Genomic DNA, 21,075 nt, shown 5'->3' with positions numbered 1-21,075 from the left:
CAAAAAAATGTCCTTCGAGCCGGAATCGAACCAGCGACCTAAGGATTGCCGATTGTTCTACTACAGTCCTCCACTCTACCAGCTGAGCTATCGAAGGATTGGCAAAGCTGGGTGTGTGCAACTCTTTGGCTTGGCTAAGAGTGCCATGAGCATTAGCTAAAAAGATGTTTGAAAAAGTCAAAAAGTTTTTGGAGGATGCGGGCATCGATCCCGCTACCTCTCGCATGCTAAGCGAGCGCTCTACCATTTGAGCTTATCCCCCATGTCTGACCCACGCATTTAGCCACGCAATCCACTGATCAATCTCTGTAACTGTTTGAAACTTTTTTTTTTTTAGTGTCAAAATATTTTTGACATTAGAAGACTAAGACTGGGATGTTTACAGAGCTTCGCGTGGCTTAATACTTAGGACAAGAAAGTTGTTATGTAGCAGATGAGGCTCTAGAGCCATGGGACCCTTTTGGGAGGAGCATTGTAATGGGAGGAGCATTGTAATGTAAGGAGCTGAAAGGGTGCTTCTAGCTGCAAAAATTTTTACCATGAAAGAGCAAGCATAGGAGACAGGTGACAAAACCTTGAAAGAAATGCGTTGGCCGGGAATCGAACCCGGGTCAATTGCTTGGAAGGCAGCTATGCTCACCACTATACCACCAACGCTTCTGTGACAGCTGTGATGTCGGTGATGTCGGTGACGTCTGTGATTCGCATGGCTTAGACTGACTACTTCTGCTATCATGAAGAGCAAAATTCGTTCACAAAGACCTTAAAACACCTCCAAAGAAGAGGAACAATGCGTTGGCCTAGAAACGAACTTGCCTCAATTACAATGGTGGAAATAGTAAACTTGATTGCTTAGCAGAGGATGGTTTCGATCCATCGACCTCTGGGTTATGGGCCCAGCACGCTTCCGCTGCGCCACTCTGCTTCTGTCTGTAAAGGAGATGAGAAGCATAACTACCCTCTGGTTCCTGTCAAGCTGCTAGCGGGAAGGCGGTCTCTGCCGTTTCAGCAAGTTTAGCTTAAAAGCCGATTGTTATGGGCTGAAGTCCACCTGGAGACCAGCATTTGGGTTTTCGCTTGTGCCTAGTCACGAGCATGCAGCACCGTTGTCTCTGTGGCGCAATCGGTTAGCGCGTTCGGCTGTTAACCGAAAGGTTGGTGGTTCAAGCCCACCCAGGGACGAGGTCCCCTTTTTGATTTGGTTGCACGTCACAGCTAAAGGTGGTTCTTTGGCGAGCCTTAGATGTGCTCTCAACTGAAAGCTTGGTCTCTGTGCCTGTTTTAAAGTCCCAATGTTGACGGGAGACCTCTCTGGAAAGGGTGTTTCTAGTGTTAAGAGCAGGGGTCAGCGGAAGTGTGTGTTTCAGCAGCTTGAAACATCCCAAATGAAAACATACCCCCCAAAAAAATGTCCTTCGAGCCGGAATCGAACCAGCGACCTAAGGATTGCCGATTGTTCTACTACAGTCCTCCGCTCTACCAGCTGAGCTATCGAAGGATTGGCAAAGCCGGGTGTGTGCAACTCTTTGGCTTGGCTAAGAGTGCCATGAGCATTAGCTAAAAAGATGTTTGAAAAAGTCAAAAAGTTTTTGGAGGATGCGGGCATCGATCCCGCTACCTCTCGCATGCTAAGCGAGCGCTCTACCATTTGAGCTAATCCCCCATGTCTGACCCATGCATTTAGCCACGCAATCCACTGATCAATCTCTGTAACTGTTTGAAACTTTTTTTTTTTTTTTTTTTTTTTTTTTTTAGTGTCAAAATATTTTTGACATTAGAAGACTAAGACTGGGATGTTTACAGAGCTTCGCGTGGCTTAATACTTAGGACAAGAAAGTTGTTATGTAGCAGATGAGGCTCTAGAGCCATGGGACCCTTTTGGGAGGAGCATTGTAATGGGAGGAGCATTGTAATGTAAGGAGCTGAAAGGGTGCTTCTAGCTGCAAAATTTTTTACCATGAAAGAGCAAGCATAGGAGACAGGTGACAAAACCTTGAAAGAAATGCGTTGGCCGGGAATCGAACCCGGGTCAACTGCTTGGAAGGCAGCTATGCTTACCACTATACCACCAACGCTTCTTTGACAGCTGTGATGTCGGTGATGTCGGTGACGTCTGTGATTCGCATGGCTTAGACTGACTACTTCTGCTATCATGAAGAGCAAAATTCGTTCACAAAGACCTTAAAACACCTCCAAAGAAGAGGAACAATGCGTTGGCCTAGAAACGAACTTGCCTCAATTACAATGGTGGAAACAGTAAAATTGATTGCTTAGCAGAGGATGGTTTCGATCCATCGACCTCTGGGTTATGGGCCCAGCACGCTTCCGCTGCGCCACTCTGCTTCTGTCTGTAAAGGAGATGAGAAGCATAACTACCCTCTGGTTCCTGTCAAGCTGCTAGCGGGAAGGCGGTCTCTGCCGTTTCAGCAAGTTTAGCTTAAAAGCCGATTGTTATGGGCTGAAGTCCACCTGGAGACCAGCATTTGGGTTTTCGCTTGTGCCTAGTCACGAGCATGCAGCACCGTTGTCTCTGTGGCGCAATCGGTTAGCGCGTTCGGCTGTTAACCGAAAGGTTGGTGGTTCAAGCCCACCCAGGGACGAGGTCCCCTTTTTGATTTGGTTGCACGTCACAGCTAAAGGTGGTTCTTTGGCGAGCCTTAGATGTGCTCTCAACTGAAAGCTTGGTCTCTGTGCCTGTTTTAAAGTCCCAATGTTGACGGGAGACCTCTCTGGAAAGGGTGTTTCTAGTGTTAAGAGCAGGGGTCAGCGGAAGTGTGTGTTTTTCAGCATCTTGAAACATCCCAAATGAAAACATACCCCCCAAAAAAAAGGCCTTCGAGCCAGAATCGAAACAGCGACCTAAGGATTGCCGATTGTTCTACTACAGTCCTCCGCTCTACCAGCTGAGCTATCGAAGGATTGGCAAAGCTGGGTGTGTGCAACTCTTTGGCTTGGCTAAGAGTGCCATGAGCATTAGCTAAAAAGATGTTTGAAAAAGTCAAAAAGTTTTTGGAGGATGCGGGCATCGATCCCGCTACCTCTCGCATGCTAAGCGAGCGCTCTACCATTTGAGCTAATCCCCCATGTCTGACCCATGCATTTAGCCACGCAATCCACTGATCAATCTCTGTAACTGTTTGAAACTTTTTTTTTTTTTTTGATGTCGGTGACGTCTGTGATTCGCATGGCTTAGACTGACTACTTCTGCTATCATGAAGAGCAAAATTCGTTCACAAAGACCTTAAAACACCTCCAAAGAAGAGGAACAATGCGTTGGCCTAGAAACGAACTTGCCTCAATTACAATGGTGGAAACAGTAAAATTGATTGCTTAGCAGAGGATGGTTTCGATCCATCGACCTCTGGGTTATGGGCCCAGCACGCTTCCGCTGCGCCACTCTGCTTCTGTCTGTAAAGGAGATGAGAAGCATAACTACCCTCTGGTTCCTGTCAAGCTGCTAGTGGGAAGGCGGTCTCTGCCGTTTCAGCAAGTTTAGCTTAAAAGCCGATTGTTATGGGCTGAAGTCCACCTGGAGACCAGCATTTGGGTTTTCGCTTGTGCCTAGTCACGAGCATGCAGCACCGTTGTCTCTGTGGCGCAATCGGTTAGCGCGTTCGGCTGTTAACCGAAAGGTTGGTGGTTCAAGCCCACCCAGGGACGAGGTCCCCTTTTTGATTTGGTTGCACGTCACAGCTAAAGGTGGTTCTTTGGCGAGCCTTAGATGTGCTCTCAACTGAAAGCTTGGTCTCTGTGCCTGTTTTAAAGTCCCAATGTTGACGGGAGACCTCTCTGGAAAGGGTGTTTCTAGTGTTAAGAGCAGGGGTCAGCGGAAGTGTGTGTTTTTCAGCATCTTGAAACATCCCAAATGAAAACATACCCCCCAAAAAAATGTCCTTCGAGCCAGAATCGAACCAGCGACCTAAGGATTGCCGATTGTTCTACTACAGTCCTCCGCTCTACCAGCTGAGCTATCGAAGGATTGGCAAAGCCGGGTGTGTGCAACTCTTTGGCTTGGCTAAGAGTGCCATGAGCATTAGCTAAAAAGATGTTTGAAAAAGTCAAAAAGTTTTTGGAGGATGCGGGCATCGATCCCGCTACCTCTCGCATGCTAAGCGAGCGCTCTACCATTTGAGCTAATCCCCCATGTCTGACCCATGCATTTAGCCACGCAATCCACTGATCAATCTCTGTAACTGTTTGAAACTTTTTTTTTTTTTTTTTTTTTTTTTTTTTAGTGTCAAAATATTTTTGACATTAGAAGACTAAGACTGGGATGTTTACAGAGCTTCGCGTGGCTTAATACTTAGGACAAGAAAGTTGTTATGTAGCAGATGAGGCTCTAGAGCCATGGGACCCTTTTGGGAGGAGCATTGTAATGGGAGGAGCATTGTAATGTAAGGAGCTGAAAGGGTGCTTCTAGCTGCAAAATTTTTTACCATGAAAGAGCAAGCATAGGAGACAGGTGACAAAACCTTGAAAGAAATGCGTTGGCCGGGAATCGAACCCGGGTCAACTGCTTGGAAGGCAGCTATGCTTACCACTATACCACCAACGCTTCTTTGACAGCTGTGATGTCGGTGATGTCGGTGACGTCTGTGATTCGCATGGCTTAGACTGACTACTTCTGCTATCATGAAGAGCAAAATTCGTTCACAAAGACCTTAAAACACCTCCAAAGAAGAGGAACAATGCGTTGGCCTAGAAACGAACTTGCCTCAATTACAATGGTGGAAACAGTAAAATTGATTGCTTAGCAGAGGATGGTTTCGATCCATCGACCTCTGGGTTATGGGCCCAGCACGCTTCCGCTGCGCCACTCTGCTTCTGTCTGTAAAGGAGATGAGAAGCATAACTACCCTCTGGTTCCTGTCAAGCTGCTAGCGGGAAGGCGGTCTCTGCCGTTTCAGCAAGTTTAGCTTAAAAGCCGATTGTTATGGGCTGAAGTCCACCTGGAGACCAGCATTTGGGTTTTCGCTTGTGCCTAGTCACGAGCATGCAGCACCGTTGTCTCTGTGGCGCAATCGGTTAGCGCGTTCGGCTGTTAACCGAAAGGTTGGTGGTTCAAGCCCACCCAGGGACGAGGTCCCCTTTTTGATTTGGTTGCACGTCACAGCTAAAGGTGGTTCTTTGGCGAGCCTTAGATGTGCTCTCAACTGAAAGCTTGGTCTCTGTGCCTGTTTTAAAGTCCCAATGTTGACGGGAGACCTCTCTGGAAAGGGTGTTTCTAGTGTTAAGAGCAGGGGTCAGCGGAAGTGTGTGTTTTTCAGCATCTTGAAACATCCCAAATGAAAACATACCCCCCAAAAAAATGTCCTTCGAGCCGGAATCGAACCAGCGACCTAAGGATTGCCGATTGTTCTACTACAGTCCTCCGCTCTACCAGCTGAGCTATCGAAGGATTGGCAAAGCTGGATGTGTGCAACTCTTTGGCTTGGCTAAGAGTGCCATGAGCATTAGCTAAAAAGATGTTTGAAAAAGTCAAAAAGTTTTTGGAGGATGCGGGCATCGATCCCGCTACCTCTCGCATGCTAAGCGAGCGCTCTACCATTTGAGCTAATCCCCCATGTCTGACCCACGCATTTAGCCACGCAATCCACTGATCAATCTCTGTAACTGTTTGAAACTTTTTTTTTTTTTTAAGTGTCAAAATATTTTTGACATTAGAAGACTAAGACTGGGATGTTTACAGAGCTTCGCGTGGCTTAATACTTAGGACAAGAAAGTTGTTATGTAGCAGATGAGGCTCTAGAGCCATGGGACCCTTTTGGGAGGAGCATTGTAATGGGAGGAGCATTGTAATGTAAGGAGCTGAAAGGGTGCTTCTAGCTGCAAAATTTTTTACCATGAAAGAGCAAGCATAGGAGACAGGTGACAAAACCTTGAAAGAAATGCGTTGGCCGGGAATCGAACCCGGGTCAACTGCTTGGAAGGCAGCTATGCTTACCACTATACCACCAACGCTTCTTTGACAGCTGTGATGTCGGTGATGTCGGTGACGTCTGTGATTCGCATGGCTTAGACTGACTACTTCTGCTATCATGAAGAGCAAAATTCGTTCACAAAGACCTTAAAACACCTCCAAAGAAGAGGAACAATGCGTTGGCCTAGAAACGAACTTGCCTCAATTACAATGGTGGAAACAGTAAAATTGATTGCTTAGCAGAGGATGGTTTCGATCCATCGACCTCTGGGTTATGGGCCCAGCACGCTTCCGCTGCGCCACTCTGCTTCTGTCTGTAAAGGAGATGAGAAGCATAACTACCCTCTGGTTCCTGTCAAGCTGCTAGTGGGAAGGCGGTCTCTGCCGTTTCAGCAAGTTTAGCTTAAAAGCCGATTGTTATGGGCTGAAGTCCACCTGGAGACCAGCATTTGGGTTTTCGCTTGTGCCTAGTCACGAACATGCAGCACCGTTGTCTCTGTGGCGCAATCGGTTAGCGCGTTCGGCTGTTAACCGAAAGGTTGGTGGTTCAAGCCCACCCAGGGACGAGGTCCCCTTTTTGATTTGGTTGCACGTCACAGCTAAAGGTGGTTCTTTGGCGAGCCTTAGATGTGCTCTCAACTGAAAGCTTGGTCTCTGTGCCTGTTTTAAAGTCCCAATGTTGACGGGAGACCTCTCTGGAAAGGGTGTTTCTAGTGTTAAGAGCAGGGGTCAGCGGAAGTGTGTGTTTTTCAGCATCTTGAAACATCCCAAATGAAAACATACCCCCCAAAAAAATGTCCTTCGAGCCGGAATCGAACCAGCGACCTAAGGATTGCCGATTGTTCTACTACAGTCCTCCGCTCTACCAGCTGAGCTATCGAAGGATTGGCAAAGCTGGGTGTGTGCAACTCTTTGGCTTGGCTAAGAGTGCCATGAGCATTAGCTAAAAAGATGTTTGAAAAAGTCAAAAAGTTTTTGGAGGATGCAGGCATCGATCCCGCTACCTCTCGCATGCTAAGCGAGCGCTCTACCATTTGAGCTAATCCCCCATGTCTGACCCATGCATTTAGCCACGCAATCCACTGATCAATCTCTGTAACTGTTTGAAACTTTTTTTTTTTTTTTTTTTTTTAGTGTCAAAATATTTTTGACATTAGAAGACTAAGACTGGGATGTTTACAGAGCTTCGCGTGGCTTAATACTTAGGACAAGAAAGTTGTTATGTAGCAGATGAGGCTCTAGAGCCATGGGACCCTTTTGGGAGGAGCATTGTAATGGGAGGAGCATTGTAATGTAAGGAGCTGAAAGGGTGCTTCTAGCTGCAAAATTTTTTACCATGAAAGAGCAAGCATAGGAGACAGGTGACAAAACCTTGAAAGAAATGCGTTGGCCGGGAATCGAACCCGGGTCAACTGCTTGGAAGGCAGCTATGCTTACCACTATACCACCAACACTTCTTTGACAGCTGTGATGTCGGTGATGTCGGTGACGTCTGTGATTCGCATGGCTTAGACTGACTACTTCTGCTATCATGAAGAGCAAAATTCGTTCACAAAGACCTTAAAACACCTCCAAAGAAGAGGAACAATGCGTTGGCCTAGAAACGAACTTGCCTCAATTACAATGGTGGAAACAGTAAAATTGATTGCTTAGCAGAGGATGGTTTCGATCCATCGACCTCTGGGTTATGGGCCCAGCACGCTTCCGCTGCGCCACTCTGCTTCTGTCTGTAAAGGAGATGAGAAGCATAACTACCCTCTGGTTCCTGTCAAGCTGCTAGCGGGAAGGCGGTCTCTGCCGTTTCAGCAAGTTTAGCTTAAAAGCCGATTGTTATGGGCTGAAGTCCACCTGGAGACCAGCATTTGGGTTTTCGCTTGTGCCTAGTCACGAGCATGCAGCACCGTTGTCTCTGTGGCGCAATCGGTTAGCGCGTTCGGCTGTTAACCGAAAGGTTGGTGGTTCAAGCCCACCCAGGGACGAGGTCCCCTTTTTGATTTGGTTGCACGTCACAGCTAAAGGTGGTTCTTTGGCGAGCCTTAGATGTGCTCTCAACTGAAAGCTTGGTCTCTGTGCCTGTTTTAAAGTCCCAATGTTGACGGGAGACCTCTCTGGAAAGGGTGTTTCTAGTGTTAAGAGCAGGGGTCAGCGGAAGTGTGTGTTTTTCAGCATCTTGAAACATCCCAAATGAAAACATACCCCCCAAAAAAATGTCCTTCGAGCCGGAATCGAACCAGCGACCTAAGGATTGCCAATTGTTCTACTACAGTCCTCCGCTCTACCAGCTGAGCTATCGAAGGATTGGCAAAGCTGGGTGTGTGCAACTCTTTGGCTTGGCTAAGAGTGCCATGAGCATTAGCTAAAAAGATGTTTGAAAAAGTCAAAAAGTTTTTGGAGGATGCGGGCATCGATCCCGCTACCTCTCGCATGCTAAGCGAGCGCTCTACCATTTGAGCTAATCCCCCATGTCTGACCCATGCATTTAGCCACGCAATCCACTGATCAATCTCTGTAACTGTTTGAAACTTTTTTTTTTTTTTTTTTTTTTTTTTTTTTAGTGTCAAAATATTTTTGACATTAGAAGACTAAGACTGGGATGTTTACAGGGCTTCGCGTGGCTTAATACTTAGGACAAGAAAGTTGTTATGTAGCAGATGAGGCTCTAGAGCCATGGGACCCTTTTGGGAGGAGCATTGTAATGGGAGGAGCATTGTAATGTAAGGAGCTGAAAGGGTGCTTCTAGCTGCAAAATTTTTTACCATGAAAGAGCAAGCATAGGAGACAGGTGACAAAACCTTGAAAGAAATGCGTTGGCCGGGAATCGAAACCCGGGTCAACTGCTTGGAAGGCAGCTATGCTTACCACTATACCACCAACGCTTCTTTGACAGCTGTGATGTCGGTGATGTCGGTGACGTCTGTGATTCGCATGGCTTAGACTGACTACTTCTGCTATCATGAAGAGCAAAATTCGTTCACAAAGACCTTAAAACACCTCCAAAGAAGAGGAACAATGCGTTGGCCTAGAAACGAACCTGCCTCAATTACAATGGTGGAAACAGTAAAATTGATTGCTTAGCAGAGGATGGTTTCGATCCATCGACCTCTGGGTTATGGGCCCAGCACGCTTCCGCTGCGCCACTCTGCTTCTGTCTGTAAAGGAGATGAGAAGCATAACTACCCTCTGGTTCCTGTCAAGCTGCTAGCGGGAAGGCGGTCTCTGCCGTTTCAGCAAGTTTAGCTTAAAAGCCGATTGTTATGGGCTGAAGTCCACCTGGAGACCAGCATTTGGGTTTCCGCTTGTGCCTAGTCACGAGCATGCAGCACCGTTGTCTCTGTGGCGCAATCGGTTAGCGCGTTCGGCTGTTAACCGAAAGGTTGGTGGTTCAAGCCCACCCAGGGACGAGGTCCCCTTTTTGATTTGGTTGCACGTCACAGCTAAAGGTGGTTCTTTGGCGAGCCTTAGATGTGCTCTCAACTGAAAGCTTGGTCTCTGTGCCTGTTTTAAAGTCCCAATGTTGACGGGAGACCTCTCTGGAAAGGGTGTTTCTAGTGTTAAGAGCAGTGTGTGTTTTTCAGCATCTTGAAACATCCCAAATGAAAACATACCCCCCAAAAAAATGTCCTTCGAGCCGGAATCGAACCAGCGACCTAAGGATTGCCGATTGTTCTACTACAGTCCTCCGCTCTACCAGCTGAGCTATCGAAGGATTGGAAAAGCCGGGTGTGTGCAACTCTTTGGCTTGGCTAAGAGTGCCATGAGCATTAGCTAAAAAGATGTTTGAAAAAGTCAAAAAGTTTTTGGAGGATGCGGGCATCGATCCCGCTACCTCTCGCATGCTAAGCGAGCGCTCTACCATTTGAGCTAATCCCCCATGTCTGACCCATGCATTTAGCCACGCAATCCACTGATCAATCTCTGTAACTGTTTGAAACTTTTTTTTTTTTTTTTTTTTTTTTTTTTTTTAGTGTCAAAATATTTTTGACATTAGAAGACTAAGACTGGGATGTTTACAGAGCTTCGCGTGGCTTAATACTTAGGACAAGAAAGTTGTTATGTAGCAGATGAGGCTCTAGAGCCATGGGACCCTTTTGGGAGGAGCATTGTAATGGGAGGAGCATTGTAATGTAAGGAGCTGAAAGGGTGCTTCTAGCTGCAAAATTTTTTACCATGAAAGAGCAAGCATAGGAGACAGGTGACAAAACCTTGAAAGAAATGCGTTGGCCGGGAATCGAACCCGGGTCAACTGCTTGGAAGGCAGCTATGCTTACCACTATACCACCAACGCTTCTGTGACAGCTGTGATGTCGGTGATGTCGGTGACGTCTGTGATTCGCATGGCTTAGACTGACTACTTCTGCTATCATGAAGAGCAAAATTCGTTCACAAAGACCTTAAAACACCTCCAAAGAAGAGGAACAATGCGTTGGCCTAGAAACGAACTTGCCTCAATTACAATGGTGGAAACAGTAAAATTGATTGCTTAGCAGAGGATGGTTTCGATCCATCGACCTCTGGGTTATGGGCCCAGCACGCTTCCGCTGCGCCACTCTGCTTCTGTCTGTAAAGGAGATGAGAAGCATAACTACCCTCTGGTTCCTGTCAAGCTGCTAGTGGGAAGGCGGTCTCTGCCGTTTCAGCAAGTTTAGCTTAAAAGCCGATTGTTATGGGCTGAAGTCCACCTGGAGACCAGCATTTGGGTTTTCGCTTGTGCCTAGTCACGAGCATGCAGCACCGTTGTCTCTGTGGCGCAATCGGTTAGCGCGTTCGGCTGTTAACCGAAAGGTTGGTGGTTCAAGCCCACCCAGGGACGAGGTCCCCTTTTTGATTTGGTTGCACGTCACAGCTAAAGGTGGTTCTTTGGCGAGCCTTAGATGTGCTCTCAACTGAAAGCTTGGTCTCTGTGCCTGTTTTAAAGTCCCAATGTTGACGGGAGACCTCTCTGGAAAGGGTGTTTCTAGTGTTAAGAGCAGGGGTCAGCGGAAGTGTGTGTTTTTCAGCATCTTGAAACATCCCAAATGAAAACATACCCCCCAAAAAAATGTCCTTCGAGCCCGAATCGAACCAGCGACCTAAGGATTGCCGATTGTTCTACTACAGTCCTCCGCTCTACCAGCTGAGCTATCGAAGGATTGGCAAAGCTGGGTGTGTGCAACTCTTTGGCTTGGCTAAGAGTGCCATGAGCATTAGCTAAAAAGATGTTTGAAAAAGTCAAAAAGTTTTTGGAGGATGCGGGCATCGATCCCGCTACCTCTCCCATGCTAAGCGAGCGCTCTACCATTTGAGCTAATCCCCCATGTCTGACCCACGCATTTAGCCACGCAATCCACTGATCAATCTCTGTAACTGTTTGAAACTTTTTTTTTTTTTTTTTTTTTTTTAAGTGTCAAAATATTTTTGACATTAGAAGACTAAGACTGGGATGTTTACAGAGCTTCGCGTGGCTTAATACTTAGGACAAGAAAGTTGTTATGTAGCAGATGAGGCTCTAGAGCCATGGGACCCTTTTGGGAGGAGCATTGTAATGGGAGGAGCATTGTAATGTAAGGAGCTGAAAGGGTGCTTCTAGCTGCAAAATTTTTTACCATGAAAGAGCAAGCATAGGAGACAGGTGACAAAAGCTTGAAAGAAATGCGTTGGCCGGGAATCGAACCCGGGTCAACTGCTTGGAAGGCAGCTATGCTTACCACTATACCACCAACGCTTCTTTGACAGCTGTGATGTCGGTGATGTCGGTGACGTCTGTGATTCGCATGGCTTAGACTGACTACTTCTGCTATCATGAAGAGCAAAATTCGTTCACAAAGACCTTAAAACACCTCCAAAGAAGAGGAACAATGCGTTGGCCTAGAAACGAACTTGCCTCAATTACAATGGTGGAAACAGTAAAATTGATTGCTTAGCAGAGGATGGTTTCGATCCATCGACCTCTGGGTTATGGGCCCAGCACGCTTCCGCTGCGCCACTCTGCTTCTGTCTGTAAAGGAGATGAGAAGCATAACTACCCTCTGGTTCCTGTCAAGCTGCTAGCGGGAAGGCGGTCTCTGCCGTTTCAGCAAGTTTAGCTTAAAAGCCGATTGTTATGGGCTGAAGTCCACCTGGAGACCAGCATTTGGGTTTTCGCTTGTGCCTAGTCACGAGCATGCAGCACCGTTGTCTCTGTGGCGCAATCGGTTAGCGCGTTCGGCTGTTAACCGAAAGGTTGGTGGTTCAAGCCCACCCAGGGACGAGGTCCCCTTTTTGATTTGGTTGCACGTCACAGCTAAAGGTGGTTCTTTGGCGAGCCTTAGATGTGCTCTCAACTGAAAGCTTGGTCTCTGTGCCTGTTTTAAAGTCCCAATGTTGACGGGAGACCTCTCTGGAAAGGGTGTTTCTAGTGTTAAGAGTAGGGGTCAGCGGAAGTGTGTGTGTTTCAGCAGCTTGAAACATCCCAAATGAAAACATACCCCCCAAAAAAATGTCCTTCGAGCCGGAATCGAACCAGCGACCTAAGGATTGCCAATTGTTCTACTACAGTCCTCCGCTCTACCAGCTGAGCTATCGAAGGATTGGCAAAGCCGGGTGTGTGCAACTCTTTGGCTTGGCTAAGAGTGCCATGAGCATTAGCTAAAAAGATGTTTGAAAAAGTCAAAAAGTTTTTGGAGGATGCGGGCATCGATCCCGCTACCTCTCGCATGCTAAGCGAGCGCTCTACCATTTGAGCTAATCCCCCATGTCTGACCCATGCATTTAGCCACGCAATCCACTGATCAATCTCTGTAACTGTTTGAAACTTTTTTTTTTTTTTTTTTTTAGTGTCAAAATATTTTTGACATTAGAAGACTAAGACTGGGATGTTTACAGAGCTTCGCGTGGCTTAATACTTAGGACAAGAAAGTTGTTATGTAGCAGATGAGGCTCTAGAGCCATGGGACCCTTTTGGGAGGAGCATTGTAATGGGAGGAGCATTGTAATGTAAGGAGCTGAAAGGGTGCTTCTAGCTGCAAAATTTTTTACCATGAAAGAGCAAGCATAGGAGACAGGTGACAAAACCTTGAAAGAAATGCGTTGGCCGGGAATCGAACCCGGGTCAACTGCTTGGAAGGCAGCTATGCTTACCACTATACCACCAACGCTTCTTTGACAGCTGTGATGTCGGTGATGTCGGTGACGTCTGTGATTCGCATGGCTTAGACTGACTACTTCTGCTATCATGAAGAGCAAAATTCGTTCACAAAGACCTTAAAACACCTCCAAAGAAGAGGAACAATGCGTTGGCCTAGAAACGAACTTGCCTCAATTACAATGGTGGAAACAGTAAAATTGATTGCTTAGCAGAGGATGGTTTCGATCCATCGACCTCTGGGTTATGGGCCCAGCACGCTTCCGCTGCGCCACTCTGCTTCTGTCTGTAAAGGAGATGAGAAGCATAACTACCCTCTGGTTCCTGTCAAGCTGCTAGTGGGAAGGCGGTCTCTGCCGTTTCAGCAAGTTTAGCTTAAAAGCCGATTGTTATGGGCTGAAGTCCACCTGGAGACCAGCATTTGGGTTTTCGCTTGTGCCTAGTCACGAGCATGAAGCACCGTTGTCTCTGTGGCGCAATCGGTTAGCGCGTTCGGCTGTTAACCGAAAGGTTGGTGGTTCAAGCCCACCCAGGGACGAGGTCCCCTTTTTGATTTGGTTGCACGTCACAGCTAAAGGTGGTTCTTTGGCGAGCCTTAGATGTGCTCTCAACTGAAAGCTTGGTCTCTGTGCCTGTTTTAAAGTCCCAATGTTGACGGGAGACCTCTCTGGAAAGGGTGTTTCTAGTGTTAAGAGTAGAGGTCAGCGGAAGTGTGTGTGTTTCAGCAGCTTGAAACATCCCAAATGAAAACATACCCCCCAAAAAAATGTCCTTCGAGCCGGAATCGAACCAGCGACCTAAGGATTGACGATTGTTCTACTACAGTCCTCCGCTCTACCAGCTGAGCTATCGAAGGATTGGCAAAGCTGGGTGTGTGCAACTCTTTGGCTTGGCTAAGAGTGCCATGAGCATTAGCTAAAAAGATGTTTGAAAAAGTCAAAAAGTTTTTGGAGGATGCGGGCATCGATCCCGCTACCTCTCGCATGCTAAGCGAGCGCTCTACCATTTGAGCTAATCCCCCATGTCTGACTCACGCATTTAGCCACGCAATCCACTGATCAATCTCTGTAACTGTTTGAAACTTTTTTTTTTTTTTTTTTTTTTTTTTTTTAAGTGTCAAAATATTTTTGACATTAGAAGACTAAGACTGGGATGTTTACAGAGCTTCGCGTGGCTTAATACTTAGGACAAGAAAGTTGTTATGTAGCAGATGAGGCTCTAGAGCCATGGGACCCTTTTGGGAGGAGCATTGTAATGGGAGGAGCATTGTAATGTAAGGAGCTGAAAGGGTGCTTCTAGCTGCAAAATTTTTTACCATGAAAGAGCAAGCATAGGAGACAGGTGACAAAACCTTGAAAGAAATGCGTTGGCCGGGAATCGAACCCGGGTCAACTGCTTGGAAGGCAGCTATGCTTACCACTATACCACCAACGCTTCTTTGACAGCTGTGATGTCGGTGATGTCGGTGACGTCTGTGATTCGCATGGCTTAGACTGACTACTTCTGCTATCATGAAGAGCAAAATTCGTTCACAAAGACCTTAAAACACCTCCAAAGAAGAGGAACAATGCGTTGGCCTAGAAACGAACTTGCCTCAATTACAATGGTGGAAACAGTAAAATTGATTGCTTAGCAGAGGATGGTTTCGATCCATCGACCTCTGGGTTATGGGCCCAGCACGCTTCCGCTGCGCCACTCTGCTTCTGTCTGTAAAGGAGATGAGAAGCATAACTACCCTCTGGTTCCTGTCAAGCTGCTAGTGGGAAGGCGGTCTCTGCCGTTTCAGCAAGTTTAGCTTAAAAGCCGATTGTTATGGGCTGAAGTCCACCTGGAGACCAGCATTTGGGTTTTCGCTTGTGCCTAGTCACGAGCATGCAGCACCGTTGTCTCTGTGGCGGAATCGGTTAGCGCGTTCGGCTGTTAACCGAAAGGTTGGTGGTTCAAGCCCACCCAGGGACGAGGTCCCCTTTTTGATTTGGTTGCACGTCACAGCTAAAGGTGGTTCTTTGGCGAGCCTTAGATGTGCTCTCAACTGAAAGCTTGGTCTCTGTGCCTGTTTTAAAGTCCCAATGTTGACGGGAGACCTCTCTGGAAAGGGTGTTTCTAGTGTTAAGAGTAGGGGTCAGCGGAAGTGTGTGTGTTTCAGCAGCTTGAAACATCCCAAATGAAAACATACCCCCCAAAAAAATGTCCTTTGAGCCGGAATCGAACCAGCGACCTAAGGATTGACGATTGTTCTACTACAGTCCTCCGCTCTACCAGCTGAGCTATCGAAGGATTGGCAAAGCTGGGTGTGTGCAACTCTTTGGCTTGGCTAAGAGTGCCATGAGCATTAGCTAAAAAGATGTTTGAAAAAGTCAAAAAGTTTTTGGAGGATGCGGGCATCGATCCCGCTACCTCTCGCATGCTAAGCGAGCGCTCTACCATTTGAGCTAATCCCCCATGTCTAACCCACGCATTTAGCCACGCAATCCACTGATCAATCTCTGTAACTGTTTGAAACTTTTTATTTATTTATTTATTTATTTTTTTTTTTTTTAAGTGTCAAAATATTTTTGACATTAGAAGACTAAGACTGGGATGTTTACAGAGCTTCGCGTGGCTTAATACTTAGGACAAGAAAGTTGTTATGTAGCAGATGAGGCTCTAGAGCCATGGGACCCTTTTGGGAGGAGCATTGTAATGGGAGGAGCATTGTAATGTAAGGAGCTGAAAGGGTGCTTCTAGCTGCAAAATTTTTTACCATGAAAGAGCAAGCATAGGAGACAGGTGACAAAACCTTGAAAGAAATGCGTTGGCCGGGAATCGAACCCGGGTCAACTGCTTGGAAGGCAGCTATGCTTACCACTATACCACCAACGCTTCTTTGACAGCTGTGATGTCGGTGATGTCGGTGACGTCTGTGATTCGCATGGCTTAGACTGACTACTTCTGCTATCATGAAGAGCAAAATTCGTTCACAAAGACCTTAAAACACCTCCAAAGAAGAGGAACAATGCGTTGGCCTAGAAACGAACTTGCCTCAATTACAATGGTGGAAACAGTAAAATTGATTGCTTAGCAGAGGATGGTTTCGATCCATCGACCTCTGGGTTATGGGCTCAGCACGCTTCCGCTGCGCCACTCTGCTTCTGTCTGTAAAGGAGATGAGAAGCATAACTACCCTCTGGTTCCTGTCAAGCTGCTAGCGGGAAGGCGGTCTCTGCCGTTTCAGCAAGTTTAGCTTAAAAGCCGATTGTTATGGGCTGAAGTCCACCTGGAGACCAGCATTTGGGTTTTCGCTTGTGCCTAGTCACGAGCATGCAGCACCGTTGTCTCTGTGGCGCAATCGGTTAGCGTGTTCGGCTGTTAACCGAAAGGTTGGTGGTTCAAGCCCACCCAGGGACGAGGTCCCCTTTTTGATTTGGTTGCACGTCACAGCTAAAGGTGGTTCTTTGGCGAGCCTTAGATGTGCTCTCAACTGAAAGCTTGGTCTCTGTGCCTGTTTTAAAGTCCCAATGTTGACGGGAGACCTCTCTGGAAAGGGTGTTTCTAGTGTTAAGAGTAGGGGTCAGCGGAAGTGTGTGTGTTTCAGCAGCTTGAAACATCCCAAATGAAAACATACCCCCCAAAAAAATGTCCTTCGAACCAGCGACCTAAGGATTGACGATTGTTCTACTACAGTTCTCCGCTCTACCAGCTGAGCTATCGAAGGATTGGCAAAGCTGGGTGTGTGCAACTCTTTGGCTTGGCTAAGAGTGCCATGAGCATTAGCTAAAAAGATGTATGAAAAAGTCAAAAAGTTTTTGGAGGATGCGGGCATCGATCCCGCTACCTCTCGCATGCTAAGCGAGCGCTCTACCATTTGAGCTAATCCCCCATGTCTGACCCACGCATTTAGCCACGCAATCCACAGATCAATCTCTGTAACTGTTTGAAACTTTTTATTTTTTATTTTATTTTTTTTTTAAGTGTCAAAATATTTTTGACATTAGAAGACTAAGACTGGGATGTTTACAGAGCTTCGCGTGGCTTAATACTTAGGACAAGAAAGTTGTTATGTAGCAGATGAGGCTCTAGAGCCATGGGACCCTTTTGGGAGGAGCATTGTAATGGGAGGAGCATTGTAATGTAAGGAGCTGAAAGGGTGCTTCTAGCTGCAAAATTTTTTACCATGAAAGAGCAAGCATAGGAGACAGGTGACAAAACCTTGAAAGAAATGCGTTGGCCGGGAATCGAACCCGGGTCAACTGCTTGGAAGGCAGCTATGCTCACCACTATACCACCAACGCTTCTGTGACAGCTGTGATGTCGGTGATGTCGGTGACGTCTGTGATTCGCATGGCTTAGACTGACTACTTCTGCTATCATGAAGAGCAAAATTCGTTCACAAAGACCTTAAAACACCTCCAAAGAAGAGGAACAATGCGTTGGCCTAGAAACGAACTTGCCTCAATTACAATGGAGGAAACAGTAAAATTGATTGCTTAGCAGAGGATGGTTTCGATCCATCGACCTCTGGGTTTTGGGCCCAGCACGCTTCCGCTGCGCCACTCTGCTTCTGTCTGTAAAGGAGATGAGAAGCATAACTACCCTCTGGTTCCTGTCAAGCTGCTAGTGGGAAGGCGGTCTCTGCCGTTTCAGCAAGTTTAGCTTAAAAGCCGATTGTTATGGGCTGAAGTCCACCTGGAGACCAGCATTTGGGTTTTCGCTTGTGCCTAGTCACGAGCATGCAGCACCGTTGTCTCTGTGGCGCAATCGGTTAGCGCGTTCGGCTGTTAACCGAAAGGTTGGTGGTTCAAGCCCACCCAGGGACGAGGTCCCCTTTTTGATTTGGTTGCACGTCACAGCTAAAGGTGGTTCTTTGGCGAGCCTTAGATGTGCTCTCAACTGAAAGCTTGGTCTCTGTGCCTGTTTTAAAGTCCCAATGTTGACGGGAGACCTCTCTGGAAAGGGTGTTTCTAGTGTTAAGAGTAGGGGTCAGCGGAAGTGTGTGTGTTTCAGCAGCTTGAAACATCCCAAATGAAAACATACCCCCCAAAAAAATGTCCTTCGAGCCGGAATCGAACCAGCGACCTAAGGATTGACGATTGTTCTACTACAGTCCTCCGCTCTACCAGCTGAGCTATCGAAGGATTGGCTAAGCTGGGTGTGTGCAACTCTTTGGCTTGGCTAAGAGTGCCATGAGCATTAGCTAAAAAGATGTTTGAAAAAGTCAAAAAGTTTTTGGAGGATGCGGGCATCGATCCCGCTACCTCTCGCATGCTAAGCGAGCGCTCTACCATTATTAATCCCCCATGTCTGACCCACGCATTTAGCCACGCAATCCACTGATCAATCTCTGTAACTGTTTGAAACTTTTTATTTATTTATTTATTTATTTATTTTTTTTAAGTGTTTTTTTTGACATTAGAAGACTAAGACTGGGATGTTTACAGAGCTTCGCGTGGCTTAATACTTAGGACAAGAAAGTTGTTATGTAGCAGATGAGGCTCTAGAGCCATGGGACCCTTTTGGGAGGAGCATTGTAATGGGAGGAGCATTGTAATGTAAGGAGCTGAAAGGGTGCTTCTAGCTGCAAAATTATTTACCATGAAAGAGCAAACATCGGTTAGCGCGTTCGGCTGTTAACCGAAAGGTTGGTGGTTCAAGCCCACCCAGGGACGAGGTCCCCTTTTTGATTTGGTTGCACGTCACAGCTAAAGGTGGTTCTTTGGCGAGCCTTAGATGTGCTCTCAACTGAAAGCTTGGTCTCTGTGCCTGTTTTAAAGTCCCAATGTTGACGGGAGACCTCTCTGGAAAGGGTGTTTCTAGTGTTAAGAGTAGGGGTCAGCGGAAGTGTGTGTGGTTCAGCAGCTTGAAACATCCCAAATGAAAACATACCCCCCCAAAAAATGTCCTTCGAGCCGGAATCGAACCAGCGACCTAAGGATTGCCGATTGTTCTACTACAGTCCTCCGCTCTACCAGCTGAGCTATCGAAGGATTGGCAAAGCTGGGTGTGTGCAACTCTTTGGCTTGGCTAAGAGTGCCATGAGCATTAGCTAAAAAGATGTTTGAAAAAGTCAAAAAGTTTTTGGAGGATGCGGGCATCGATCCCGCTACCTCTCGCATGCTAAGCGAGCGCTCTACCATTTGAGCTAATCCCCCATGTCTGACCCACGCATTTAGCCACGCAATCCACTGATCAATCTCTGTAACTGTTTGAAACTTTTTTTTTTTTTATTTTTATTTTTTTTTTATATTTTTGACATTAGAAGACTAAGACTGGGATGTTTACAGAGCTTCGCGTGGCTTAATACTTAGGACAAGAAAGTTGTTATGTAGCAGATGAGGCTCTAGAGCCATGGGACCCTTTTGGGAGGAGCATTGTAATGGGAGGAGCATTGTAATGTAAGGAGCTGAAAGGGTGCTTCTAGCTGCAAAATTTTTTACCATGAAAGAGCAAGCATAGGAGACAGGTGACAAAACCTTGAAAGAAATGCGTTGGCCGGGAATCGAACCCGGGTCAACTGCTTGGAAGGCAGCTATGCTTACCACTATACCACCAACGCTTCTGTGACAGCTGTGATGTCGGTGATGTCGGTGACGTCTGTGATTCGCATGGCTTAGACTGACTACTTCTGCTATCATGAAGAGCAAAATTCGTTCACAAAGACCTTAAAACACCTCCAAAGAAGAGGAACAATGCGTTGGCCTAGAAACGAACTTGCCTCAATTACAATGGTGGAAACAGTAAAATTGATTGCTTAGCAGAGGATGGTTTCGATCCATCGACCTCTGGGTTATGGGCCCAGCACGCTTCCTCTGCGCCACTCTGCTTCTGTCTGTAAAGGAGATGAGAAGCATAACTACCCTCTGGTTCCTGTCAAGCTGCTAGCGGGAAGGCGGTCTCTGCCGTTTCAGCAAGTTTAGCTTAAAAGCCGATTGTTATGGGCTGAAGTCCACCTGGAGACCAGCATTTGGGTTTTCGCTTGTGCCTAGTCACGAGCATGCAGCACCGTTGTCTCTGTGGCGCAATCGGTTAGCGCGTTCGGCTGTTAACCGAAGGGTTGGTGGTTCAAGCCCACCCAGGGACGAGGTCCCCTTTTTGATTTGGTTGCACGTCACAGCTAAAGGTGGTTCTTTGGCGAGCCTTAGATGTGCTCTCAACTGAAAGCTTGGTCTCTGTGCCTGTTTTAAAGTCCCAATGTTGACGGGAGACCTCTCTGGAAAGGGTGTTTCTAGTGTTAAGAGTAGGGGTCAGCGGAAGTGTGTGTGTTTCAGCAGCTTGAAACATCCCAAATGAAAACATACCCCCCAAAAAAATGTCCTTCGAGCCGGAATCGAACCAGCGACCTAAGGATTGCCGATTGTTCTACTACAGTCCTCCGCTCTACCAGCTGAGCTATCGAAGGATTGGCAAAGCCGGGTGTGTGCAACTCTTTGGCTTGGCTAAGAGTGCCATGAGCATTAGCTAAAAAGATGTTTGAAAAAGTCAAAAAGTTTTTGGAGGATGCGGGCATCGATCCCGCTACCTCTCGCATGCTAAGCGAGCGCTCTACCATTTGAGCTAATCCCCCATGTCTGACCCACGCATTTAGCCACGCAATCCACTGATCAATCTCTGTAACTGTTTGAAACTTTTTTTTTTTTTTTTTTTTTTTTTTTAGTGTCAAAATATTTTTGACATTAGAAGACTAAGACTGGGATGTTTACAGAGCTTCGCGTGGCTTAATACTTAGGACAAGAAAGTTGTTATGTAGCAGATGAGGCTCTAGAGCCATGGGACCCTTTTGGGAGGAGCATTGTAATGGGAGGAGCATTGTAATGTAAGGAGCTGAAAGGGTGCTTCTAGCTGCAAAATTTTTTACCATGAAAGAGCAAGCATAGGAGACAGGTGACAAAACCTTGAAAGAAATGCGTTGGCCGGGAAACGAACCCGGGTCAACTGCTTGGAAGGCAGCTATGCTTACCACTATACCACCAACGCTTCTTTGACAGCTGTGATGTCGGTGATGTCGGTGACGTCTGTGATTCGCATGGCTTAGACTGACTACTTCTGCTATCATGAAGAGCAAAATTCGTTCACAAAGACC

At 46.8% G+C, this 21,075-nt stretch overlaps 47 non-coding genes across 47 annotated transcripts; 11 read left to right on the top strand and 36 right to left on the bottom strand.

Annotated features, from left to right (window-relative positions):
* Positions 1–10: 10 nt before the first annotated feature.
* On the bottom strand, positions 11–97 carry TRNAY-GUA (transfer RNA tyrosine (anticodon GUA)). Its single transcript is given in 2 exon segments — positions 11–46; positions 61–97. It is a non-coding gene; the product is annotated as a tRNA-Tyr (tRNA).
* Positions 98–1,108: 1,011 nt separating this feature from the next.
* On the top strand, positions 1,109–1,182 carry TRNAN-GUU (transfer RNA asparagine (anticodon GUU)). The gene has a single exon. It is a non-coding gene; the product is annotated as a tRNA-Asn (tRNA).
* Positions 1,183–1,411: 229 nt separating this feature from the next.
* On the bottom strand, positions 1,412–1,498 carry TRNAY-GUA (transfer RNA tyrosine (anticodon GUA)). Its single transcript is given in 2 exon segments — positions 1,412–1,447; positions 1,462–1,498. It is a non-coding gene; the product is annotated as a tRNA-Tyr (tRNA).
* A 92-nt stretch (positions 1,499–1,590) lies between these two features.
* Positions 1,591–1,663, bottom strand: TRNAA-AGC (transfer RNA alanine (anticodon AGC)). The gene has a single exon. It is a non-coding gene; the product is annotated as a tRNA-Ala (tRNA).
* A 340-nt stretch (positions 1,664–2,003) lies between these two features.
* On the bottom strand, positions 2,004–2,075 carry TRNAG-UCC (transfer RNA glycine (anticodon UCC)). Its single transcript has one exon. It is a non-coding gene; the product is annotated as a tRNA-Gly (tRNA).
* Positions 2,076–2,526: 451 nt separating this feature from the next.
* On the top strand, positions 2,527–2,600 carry TRNAN-GUU (transfer RNA asparagine (anticodon GUU)). The gene has a single exon. It is a non-coding gene; the product is annotated as a tRNA-Asn (tRNA).
* Positions 2,601–3,010: 410 nt separating this feature from the next.
* TRNAA-AGC (transfer RNA alanine (anticodon AGC)) lies at positions 3,011–3,083 on the bottom strand. Its single transcript has one exon. It is a non-coding gene; the product is annotated as a tRNA-Ala (tRNA).
* Positions 3,084–3,586: 503 nt separating this feature from the next.
* TRNAN-GUU (transfer RNA asparagine (anticodon GUU)) lies at positions 3,587–3,660 on the top strand. Its single transcript has one exon. It is a non-coding gene; the product is annotated as a tRNA-Asn (tRNA).
* A 231-nt stretch (positions 3,661–3,891) lies between these two features.
* On the bottom strand, positions 3,892–3,978 carry TRNAY-GUA (transfer RNA tyrosine (anticodon GUA)). Its single transcript is given in 2 exon segments — positions 3,892–3,927; positions 3,942–3,978. It is a non-coding gene; the product is annotated as a tRNA-Tyr (tRNA).
* Positions 3,979–4,070: 92 nt separating this feature from the next.
* Positions 4,071–4,143, bottom strand: TRNAA-AGC (transfer RNA alanine (anticodon AGC)). The gene has a single exon. It is a non-coding gene; the product is annotated as a tRNA-Ala (tRNA).
* Positions 4,144–4,483: 340 nt separating this feature from the next.
* On the bottom strand, positions 4,484–4,555 carry TRNAG-UCC (transfer RNA glycine (anticodon UCC)). The gene has a single exon. It is a non-coding gene; the product is annotated as a tRNA-Gly (tRNA).
* Positions 4,556–5,006: 451 nt separating this feature from the next.
* TRNAN-GUU (transfer RNA asparagine (anticodon GUU)) lies at positions 5,007–5,080 on the top strand. The gene has a single exon. It is a non-coding gene; the product is annotated as a tRNA-Asn (tRNA).
* Positions 5,081–5,311: 231 nt separating this feature from the next.
* TRNAY-GUA (transfer RNA tyrosine (anticodon GUA)) lies at positions 5,312–5,398 on the bottom strand. The gene is given in 2 exon segments: positions 5,312–5,347; positions 5,362–5,398. It is a non-coding gene; the product is annotated as a tRNA-Tyr (tRNA).
* A 92-nt stretch (positions 5,399–5,490) lies between these two features.
* Positions 5,491–5,563, bottom strand: TRNAA-AGC (transfer RNA alanine (anticodon AGC)). Its single transcript has one exon. It is a non-coding gene; the product is annotated as a tRNA-Ala (tRNA).
* A 326-nt stretch (positions 5,564–5,889) lies between these two features.
* TRNAG-UCC (transfer RNA glycine (anticodon UCC)) lies at positions 5,890–5,961 on the bottom strand. Its single transcript has one exon. It is a non-coding gene; the product is annotated as a tRNA-Gly (tRNA).
* A 451-nt stretch (positions 5,962–6,412) lies between these two features.
* On the top strand, positions 6,413–6,486 carry TRNAN-GUU (transfer RNA asparagine (anticodon GUU)). The gene has a single exon. It is a non-coding gene; the product is annotated as a tRNA-Asn (tRNA).
* Positions 6,487–6,717: 231 nt separating this feature from the next.
* Positions 6,718–6,804, bottom strand: TRNAY-GUA (transfer RNA tyrosine (anticodon GUA)). Its single transcript is given in 2 exon segments — positions 6,718–6,753; positions 6,768–6,804. It is a non-coding gene; the product is annotated as a tRNA-Tyr (tRNA).
* Positions 6,805–7,302: 498 nt separating this feature from the next.
* TRNAG-UCC (transfer RNA glycine (anticodon UCC)) lies at positions 7,303–7,374 on the bottom strand. The gene has a single exon. It is a non-coding gene; the product is annotated as a tRNA-Gly (tRNA).
* Positions 7,375–7,825: 451 nt separating this feature from the next.
* TRNAN-GUU (transfer RNA asparagine (anticodon GUU)) lies at positions 7,826–7,899 on the top strand. Its single transcript has one exon. It is a non-coding gene; the product is annotated as a tRNA-Asn (tRNA).
* Positions 7,900–8,130: 231 nt separating this feature from the next.
* TRNAY-GUA (transfer RNA tyrosine (anticodon GUA)) lies at positions 8,131–8,217 on the bottom strand. Its single transcript is given in 2 exon segments — positions 8,131–8,166; positions 8,181–8,217. It is a non-coding gene; the product is annotated as a tRNA-Tyr (tRNA).
* A 92-nt stretch (positions 8,218–8,309) lies between these two features.
* On the bottom strand, positions 8,310–8,382 carry TRNAA-AGC (transfer RNA alanine (anticodon AGC)). The gene has a single exon. It is a non-coding gene; the product is annotated as a tRNA-Ala (tRNA).
* A 341-nt stretch (positions 8,383–8,723) lies between these two features.
* TRNAG-UCC (transfer RNA glycine (anticodon UCC)) lies at positions 8,724–8,796 on the bottom strand. The gene has a single exon. It is a non-coding gene; the product is annotated as a tRNA-Gly (tRNA).
* Positions 8,797–9,247: 451 nt separating this feature from the next.
* TRNAN-GUU (transfer RNA asparagine (anticodon GUU)) lies at positions 9,248–9,321 on the top strand. The gene has a single exon. It is a non-coding gene; the product is annotated as a tRNA-Asn (tRNA).
* Positions 9,322–9,539: 218 nt separating this feature from the next.
* TRNAY-GUA (transfer RNA tyrosine (anticodon GUA)) lies at positions 9,540–9,626 on the bottom strand. The gene is given in 2 exon segments: positions 9,540–9,575; positions 9,590–9,626. It is a non-coding gene; the product is annotated as a tRNA-Tyr (tRNA).
* Positions 9,627–9,718: 92 nt separating this feature from the next.
* TRNAA-AGC (transfer RNA alanine (anticodon AGC)) lies at positions 9,719–9,791 on the bottom strand. The gene has a single exon. It is a non-coding gene; the product is annotated as a tRNA-Ala (tRNA).
* A 342-nt stretch (positions 9,792–10,133) lies between these two features.
* TRNAG-UCC (transfer RNA glycine (anticodon UCC)) lies at positions 10,134–10,205 on the bottom strand. Its single transcript has one exon. It is a non-coding gene; the product is annotated as a tRNA-Gly (tRNA).
* Positions 10,206–10,656: 451 nt separating this feature from the next.
* On the top strand, positions 10,657–10,730 carry TRNAN-GUU (transfer RNA asparagine (anticodon GUU)). Its single transcript has one exon. It is a non-coding gene; the product is annotated as a tRNA-Asn (tRNA).
* Positions 10,731–11,549: 819 nt separating this feature from the next.
* TRNAG-UCC (transfer RNA glycine (anticodon UCC)) lies at positions 11,550–11,621 on the bottom strand. Its single transcript has one exon. It is a non-coding gene; the product is annotated as a tRNA-Gly (tRNA).
* A 451-nt stretch (positions 11,622–12,072) lies between these two features.
* On the top strand, positions 12,073–12,146 carry TRNAN-GUU (transfer RNA asparagine (anticodon GUU)). Its single transcript has one exon. It is a non-coding gene; the product is annotated as a tRNA-Asn (tRNA).
* Positions 12,147–12,377: 231 nt separating this feature from the next.
* TRNAY-GUA (transfer RNA tyrosine (anticodon GUA)) lies at positions 12,378–12,464 on the bottom strand. Its single transcript is given in 2 exon segments — positions 12,378–12,413; positions 12,428–12,464. It is a non-coding gene; the product is annotated as a tRNA-Tyr (tRNA).
* Positions 12,465–12,556: 92 nt separating this feature from the next.
* TRNAA-AGC (transfer RNA alanine (anticodon AGC)) lies at positions 12,557–12,629 on the bottom strand. The gene has a single exon. It is a non-coding gene; the product is annotated as a tRNA-Ala (tRNA).
* Positions 12,630–12,960: 331 nt separating this feature from the next.
* Positions 12,961–13,032, bottom strand: TRNAG-UCC (transfer RNA glycine (anticodon UCC)). Its single transcript has one exon. It is a non-coding gene; the product is annotated as a tRNA-Gly (tRNA).
* Positions 13,033–13,483: 451 nt separating this feature from the next.
* On the top strand, positions 13,484–13,557 carry TRNAN-GUU (transfer RNA asparagine (anticodon GUU)). Its single transcript has one exon. It is a non-coding gene; the product is annotated as a tRNA-Asn (tRNA).
* Positions 13,558–13,788: 231 nt separating this feature from the next.
* On the bottom strand, positions 13,789–13,875 carry TRNAY-GUA (transfer RNA tyrosine (anticodon GUA)). Its single transcript is given in 2 exon segments — positions 13,789–13,824; positions 13,839–13,875. It is a non-coding gene; the product is annotated as a tRNA-Tyr (tRNA).
* A 92-nt stretch (positions 13,876–13,967) lies between these two features.
* TRNAA-AGC (transfer RNA alanine (anticodon AGC)) lies at positions 13,968–14,040 on the bottom strand. The gene has a single exon. It is a non-coding gene; the product is annotated as a tRNA-Ala (tRNA).
* A 341-nt stretch (positions 14,041–14,381) lies between these two features.
* Positions 14,382–14,453, bottom strand: TRNAG-UCC (transfer RNA glycine (anticodon UCC)). The gene has a single exon. It is a non-coding gene; the product is annotated as a tRNA-Gly (tRNA).
* A 935-nt stretch (positions 14,454–15,388) lies between these two features.
* Positions 15,389–15,461, bottom strand: TRNAA-AGC (transfer RNA alanine (anticodon AGC)). Its single transcript has one exon. It is a non-coding gene; the product is annotated as a tRNA-Ala (tRNA).
* A 348-nt stretch (positions 15,462–15,809) lies between these two features.
* On the bottom strand, positions 15,810–15,881 carry TRNAG-UCC (transfer RNA glycine (anticodon UCC)). Its single transcript has one exon. It is a non-coding gene; the product is annotated as a tRNA-Gly (tRNA).
* Positions 15,882–16,805: 924 nt separating this feature from the next.
* TRNAA-AGC (transfer RNA alanine (anticodon AGC)) lies at positions 16,806–16,878 on the bottom strand. The gene has a single exon. It is a non-coding gene; the product is annotated as a tRNA-Ala (tRNA).
* Positions 16,879–17,218: 340 nt separating this feature from the next.
* On the bottom strand, positions 17,219–17,290 carry TRNAG-UCC (transfer RNA glycine (anticodon UCC)). Its single transcript has one exon. It is a non-coding gene; the product is annotated as a tRNA-Gly (tRNA).
* Positions 17,291–17,741: 451 nt separating this feature from the next.
* Positions 17,742–17,815, top strand: TRNAN-GUU (transfer RNA asparagine (anticodon GUU)). The gene has a single exon. It is a non-coding gene; the product is annotated as a tRNA-Asn (tRNA).
* Positions 17,816–18,046: 231 nt separating this feature from the next.
* Positions 18,047–18,133, bottom strand: TRNAY-GUA (transfer RNA tyrosine (anticodon GUA)). The gene is given in 2 exon segments: positions 18,047–18,082; positions 18,097–18,133. It is a non-coding gene; the product is annotated as a tRNA-Tyr (tRNA).
* A 762-nt stretch (positions 18,134–18,895) lies between these two features.
* On the bottom strand, positions 18,896–18,982 carry TRNAY-GUA (transfer RNA tyrosine (anticodon GUA)). The gene is given in 2 exon segments: positions 18,896–18,931; positions 18,946–18,982. It is a non-coding gene; the product is annotated as a tRNA-Tyr (tRNA).
* A 92-nt stretch (positions 18,983–19,074) lies between these two features.
* On the bottom strand, positions 19,075–19,147 carry TRNAA-AGC (transfer RNA alanine (anticodon AGC)). The gene has a single exon. It is a non-coding gene; the product is annotated as a tRNA-Ala (tRNA).
* A 332-nt stretch (positions 19,148–19,479) lies between these two features.
* Positions 19,480–19,551, bottom strand: TRNAG-UCC (transfer RNA glycine (anticodon UCC)). Its single transcript has one exon. It is a non-coding gene; the product is annotated as a tRNA-Gly (tRNA).
* Positions 19,552–20,307: 756 nt separating this feature from the next.
* Positions 20,308–20,394, bottom strand: TRNAY-GUA (transfer RNA tyrosine (anticodon GUA)). Its single transcript is given in 2 exon segments — positions 20,308–20,343; positions 20,358–20,394. It is a non-coding gene; the product is annotated as a tRNA-Tyr (tRNA).
* A 92-nt stretch (positions 20,395–20,486) lies between these two features.
* TRNAA-AGC (transfer RNA alanine (anticodon AGC)) lies at positions 20,487–20,559 on the bottom strand. Its single transcript has one exon. It is a non-coding gene; the product is annotated as a tRNA-Ala (tRNA).
* Between the last annotated feature and the right edge of the window lie 516 nt (positions 20,560–21,075).

This window comes from Hyla sarda, chromosome 3, assembly GCF_029499605.1.
Source record: "Hyla sarda isolate aHylSar1 chromosome 3, aHylSar1.hap1, whole genome shotgun sequence".
In the NCBI taxonomy this organism is placed as follows: domain Eukaryota; kingdom Metazoa; phylum Chordata; class Amphibia; order Anura; family Hylidae; genus Hyla; species Hyla sarda.
Note: the sequence above shows the minus strand (reverse complement) of the source record. Positions and strands in the feature narration are given on the sequence as shown.